Source organism: Ambystoma mexicanum, chromosome 1p, assembly GCF_040938575.1.
Source record: "Ambystoma mexicanum isolate Mex_15411 chromosome 1p, UKY_AmexF1_1, whole genome shotgun sequence".
Classification (NCBI taxonomy): domain Eukaryota; kingdom Metazoa; phylum Chordata; class Amphibia; order Caudata; family Ambystomatidae; genus Ambystoma; species Ambystoma mexicanum.
Window position 1 is genome coordinate 1002129645 of NC_090921.1, and position 6000 is coordinate 1002135644.

The following is a 6000-nucleotide window of genomic DNA, read 5'->3' on the forward strand; positions in this document are numbered from 1 at the left end:
GACATCGTCGAGGATACCGACGGGGCCCCTGCTCGCCCGTCGGATTCCCCTCTGCCAGCGCCGCAAGACAACTCAGCGGCCATTTTGTTGGCTATACAGTCCTTATGCTCCGAGATAAGGACGAGACTACCGTTACCGACGGAGGAACCTCTCCCGTCGGGGGATCCAGAACCGGGACCTTCTGGTGTTCCCCCTACCAAGAAAAGAAGGATCCATCCACCGCCTCCTTTTCAACCGTCGCGCCCCGTCCAGCCCTCCTCCCCGTCCACCCGAGGGGATGATACGGGGACTGACACGGCAGCGACGGGTACGGACGACGAGGCATACGACGAGGATTTTCCGTCGTCGCCTCCCCCCAGGGCTTCTCCGCCCGACGAGATTGGATCGTTCCACTCAATGATCGCCAGGGCATCCGAGCTTTTCCAACTCTGCCCTGAGGAGAAGAAAAAGGAAGGCTTCCTTTACCAACGGCGCGAGACCAAGAGGAAGACGGTCCTCGCAGTGCCTCTGTTGGACGACATTTGGGATGAGGGCCTTTCCCTCCTCAAGAACCCTTCCACGACGCCAGCGAAAAGAGACCGGTACGAGAAAAAGTACCGGGTCCCGGACTCGGCCCCCCTATGCCTCCGGGCGCAGCCTACCCCGGACTCCGTCGTCTCCGCGGCAGCCAGGAAGAAAGCGGGGGGGGGTGCGGCCTCCACGTCGACTTCCCCGCCGGACGGCGAGGGAAAGAAATTGGATGCCATGGGACGCAGAGTCATCTCGTCGGCGGCGACGACGATTAAAGCGGCCAACGCCTTGGCTATCGTGGCCCGCTACGACAGGGAACTCTGGTACAAGATAGCTCCCCTGCTGGATTTTCTGCCGGACGACAAGAGGGCGGAGGCCCTTGAGATCCTGCAGGAAGGTGAGGTGGCCTCGGACCACGCCATCACCGTGGCGACGGACATCGCCGACACTGGGTTCCGCCAGATGGGCAACGGCGTTTGCCTTCGACGTCGCGGATGGCTCAAGGCTACGGACTTTCGGCAGGACGTCCAGAACAGGGTCCTGGACATGCCCTTCGACGGGAACAACCTGTTTGGGAAGACAGTGGACGATTCCCTTCAGGCCATCAAGGCGGATACTGAGACGGCCCGGGCCCTTGGAGTGCTGCAGCAACGGCGGACGCCCTTTCGGAGCGGCGGAGGCAAGGGCGCCTCCAAAGGTTCCGGCGGCGGTTTCGCTTCCTACCGTCAAGCGGCCCGCTCGTCGTCGCAAGAGGCCTACAGAGGACGAGGCAAGTCTGGCGGCCCCCGCCGTCGTCGCCAAGGAGGCCAAGGCGGCAAGGCCGCGTCCAAGCAGGATTGAACCGGCCGTGGGGTCGGGCCCCCACCGAAGCACCCCGGTGGGAGGCCGGCTGGCGGGCTTCGTCAGCGTGTGGGAGTCCATCTCCACCGACCGTTGGGTGCTGGACGCCCTGGCCCGGGGCCACGCGCTCGAGTTTCAAAGAAGGTGCCCGCGCGTCCCCCCCGTGGCCAGGAAAGAACTTCACGTCCCTCAACTTCTCCTGGAGGTAAAGGCGATGCTCAGAAAGGGCGCCATCGAACTCGTCCCAAAGAGGCTTCGGGGCTCCGGAGTCTACTCGCGTTACTTCCTCGTGAAGAAGAAGACGGGAGGATGGCGCCCCATCCTGGACCTGCGACGCCTGAACAAGTTCATCAAGGCGCAGAAGTTCCGGATGGTCACCCTCCAGCACGTCCTGGGTCAGCTGGAGGAAGGAGACTTCCTATCGTCGTTGGATTTGGAGGATGCCTACTTCCACATTCCCATCCTAAAGGGGCACCGAAAATTCCTCAGATTCGTGGTCCAAGGGCGTCATTACCAGTTCAAAGCCCTTCCCTTCGGACTGCGGTCGGCACCCAGGGTTTTCACCAAGTGCCTCGCACCGGTGGCGGCGCAGCTGCGCCGCGAGGGGATTCACGTCTACCCCTACCTGGACGACTGGCTCATCCGCGCCAAGACGAGGGAGCTCGCCGTGGTCCACACGGCAAGGACCGTCCAACTCCTCACGGACCTGGGATTCTCCGTGAACTACGCCAAATCCCACCTGGTGCCCGCGCAAGTCGCACTGTTTCTGGGAGCGAGGCTCGACACAGTGTCCCTTCTGGCCTCCCCGTCGGAGGAGAGGACCAGGACCATCTTGGGCAAGGTGCAACGGATGTTGGTGGCCGACGCGGCCAAGGTGAGGTCCATCAAGTCCCTCCTCGGGATGATGTCTTCCTGCATCTACCTCATTCCCATGTGCAGGCTCCGGATGCGCCCGTTGCAAGAGTTCCTGGATGCGCGCTGGATCCAGACGACGGGCAGCTTCGAGGAAAGGATCAAGCTCGACGAGAGTTTCCGACGAGCGATACGGTGGTGGGGCACCCGCGCGCATCTGACGGCGGGCATGGACTTCCAGACCCCAGCCCACCAGGTGACTGTGACCACGGATGCCTCCCTAGAAGGGTGGGGAGCGCACACCGAAAATCTGCACGCAAGGGGACTCTGGCTCCCGACGGAGAAGTCCCTGCATATCAACGTCCTGGAGCTCCGTGCAGTGTTTTGGGCCCTCAGGTCCTTCCTTCCGTCCCTCAAGGGCAAGGTGGTGAGGATCTTCACCGACAACACCACCACCATGTTTTACATCAGGAAACAGGGCGGAACCAGGTCCCCAGCGCTGTCCAAGGAGGCGCAGGACCTGTGGCATTGGGCCGTCGCCCAAGGGATTCTTCTGGTGCCGTTTCATCTGGCAGGGATAAAAAACACCATCGCCGACTCACTCAGCAGGGAGCTGCGCTCGTGCCACGAGTGGGAACTACGGCAGGATCTGGTGGATCGCCTCTTCCGACGGTGGGGCACACCCCAGATCGACCTGTTCGCGACGGCGACGAACACCAAGTGCCGGAGGTTCGCCAGCAGGTTTCCCCAGACGAGGAGCATGGGCGATGCTTTCTCGTTCCCCTGGGAGGGCCTGTTCCTCTACGCGTTCCCTCCCTTGCCTCTGCTAATCCGGCTCGTCAACCAGCTCAAGAGGTCACGGTGCAGGATGATCCTCGTCGCACCTGCGTGGCCGAGGCAGATATGGTTCCCGGACCTTCTGGACTTGTCGGCGTCCCCGCCAATCAAGCTGCCGGCGGACGCGGATCTACTCTCCAGGGAAGGAGGCGCCATCCTCCACCACGACCCGAAGTCGCTGAACTTGCAGGCCTGGCTCCTGCAGCGCTAGAGTTTGGAGGATACGACATACCGGCCGATTGCAGAGAGGTTCTTGCAAAGGCCAGGGCGTCCTCGACTCTTAAATGCTACGGACACAAATGGAAGAGGTTCTCTGTCTGGTGCCACGCACAGAAGGTTAACCCTCTACGGATTACGGCTCCCCAAGTGCTGCCGTACCTGCTGACGCTGGCCAAAGCTGGTCTGGCACACGCGTCCATCAAGATTCATCTTGCTGCGATCTCCCGATACACCAGAACCACGGGCCGGACGTCCTTGTGGTCTCATCGTCTGGTGAAAGAGTTCATGAAGGGACTGTTCAGATCGTTCCCGCCGGTGAAGGCTCCGGCCCCGGCGTGGGAGCTCAACGTGGTGCTGACCAAACTCATGGGACCTCCGTTCGAGCCTCTGCACTCGGCCCCGTTGAAGTTTCTATCGTGGAAAACAGCTTTTCTCGTGGCCATCACCTCCGCACGACGAGTGGGAGAGATCCAGGCCCTTTCCTGCAAGGCCCCGTACTTGACTTTCCACGACACGAGGGTAGTGCTCAGGACGCACCCCTCCTTCATGCCCAAGGTACCGTCGGACTTTCATCTCAACGAACCCTTGGTGTTACCTGTGTTCTTCCCGTCGCCTTCGTCGCCGGCTGAGAGGACTTTGCACTCGCTGGATGTAGCTAGAGCGCTGAAGTTCTACGTGGACCGCACGAAAGGTTTTCGGAAGACGTCACAACTCTTTGTGAACTTTGGACCTGTCAATCAGGGGAAGGCTCTCTCGAAGGCTTCCATCTCCAGATGGCTCTCCGGCTGTATCATGTACTGTCACCGGTTGGCAAACCGACCGCTGCCTGGCCGTCCGAGAGCCCATTCCACCAGAGCGATCGCAGCTACCACGGCGTTCCTATCTGGTGTGCCCCTGCTGGACATATGCAGGGCTGCTACGTGGAGGTCGACGCACACCTTCACGAAATTCTACTGCGTCGACCGGGATTCCAGGGAGGAGTCCAGGGTCGGCCAAGCAGTGCTGCGCAACCTGTTCGCCTGAGGTGAGCCTGGTGAGGAGGTAAGATGCTTAATGTTGAGTTGATGTGATGCTTAATGTTGAGCCTTTGCCACCTCCCGTGGTTGTGCATGTGTGTACTGCTATGTATTCTTTATTCATGAGCATGTGAATCCATGCCAGACCCCATGCTGGAGAAGGAACAAGTTACTTACCTGTAACTGTTGTTCTCCAGCATGGGTCTGGCATGGATTCACATGCGAACCCTCCCGCCTACCCCTCTGCGGCTCTTCACTTGGTCATACTGCCACTTCACGTGCTTCCAAATCTGAAGATGGCTGCCAGAGGCGGTGCTTAGGTAGAGGGCAGTCATTGGCTGTGGTCAGTATGACGCAGAGACCAGTGATTGGTTATTACTACGAAAGACAGATCAGAAACGAAACTGATACTGGTTTTTTCTTTACCGAGGATTCCCAGCCTGACGACGGGGAATATTCATGAGCATGTGAATCCATGCCAGACCCATGCTGGAGAACAACAGTTACAGGTAAGTAACTTGGTCCTTCTCGGGCTCTTCGCTCATCTGCCTCTAACTCCCTCAGGGTCAGTCGCTTCTCCAAGCAACGAGTTGGTGGTCGATCTCTCTCTTCAGCAGGGGCCTCCCTCTGGAACAGCCTTCCTGCCTCCCTGAAACTTGAGGAGAACCATCTCCAGTTCCGGAAACACCTCAAAACCTTCCTCTTTGCTTCTGCTTTCTCTGCCTCTCTTCCCTGCTGAAATTCCTGGCTGAATCTGCACTGGTTACCTGGCCACCCTTTCTGATCTTGGAGCCAGGCCCCACTTTTGCACGGCTGCCCTGCCCCCCTGGCAACCACCGCACCTGGGGACTGTTTTCTGTATCCCTACAGTCTCCCCTACCAGCACTTATTTCTGCTCTTACCCTGCACTTGCCACCATCTGGCCGCTTTTATTTATCTTATTTATTCTTCTATCCCATGCACTGCCCCCTCTCCCTTCCCCCAGGCACTTTCCCTTTCTACCCATGCACTTGCGCGATCTGAATGACACCTGGCCTAGTAGGATCGTTGTCTGTCTTCCCACTGTTTCCCCTCCCTTACCTCATTCCGCCTTGAAACACTTGTGTATAAGCACGTTATAAATGCGATATCATATCATATCCTGACTATAACAAAATCAACAAAAGTTCACATTAGGATTACTTACAAGAGCAGCGAATCTCTCAGCCGTACGTTCTGCTCCTCGCTAAGCGGGACACGAGTGAGAACTGTGTTGATATGTTTGCTTAGCTACCAGGGTGCACGCGCGTAGCGTCGCATGTACGCCATCTTGGTATGGGTGTAAGAGTGCATTGCCAAGGGAACTCGTTATAGTCCTCGAACCACCATATTACGGGCAGATGCACTGAAGGTGAATCATTAATGAGCGGTAATGATTATCTCACCCAATCTTAATATCTCATCATGCCGCATTGCAGAAAGTGAGGCAGAAGAAGTTCCGTCCCCTCTGCATTTAGAAAGCAGATCCATACTCAAATACTGTTGAATGGGTGAAGGGGCACCATGTCATACAAAGTAGACCGGGTGCCCCTCCTACCATCCCAAGTGAAGCTGCTATAATGCATTGGTGTAAATAAAAACCCATCATGCCTTCTGAACCCCAATAGACCGGCAGAAGCAAGTGCAGGGCAAGTAATTACTGTCCACAGAGTGTTGGATATCACTACCTCTCTCACTAATCTAACAT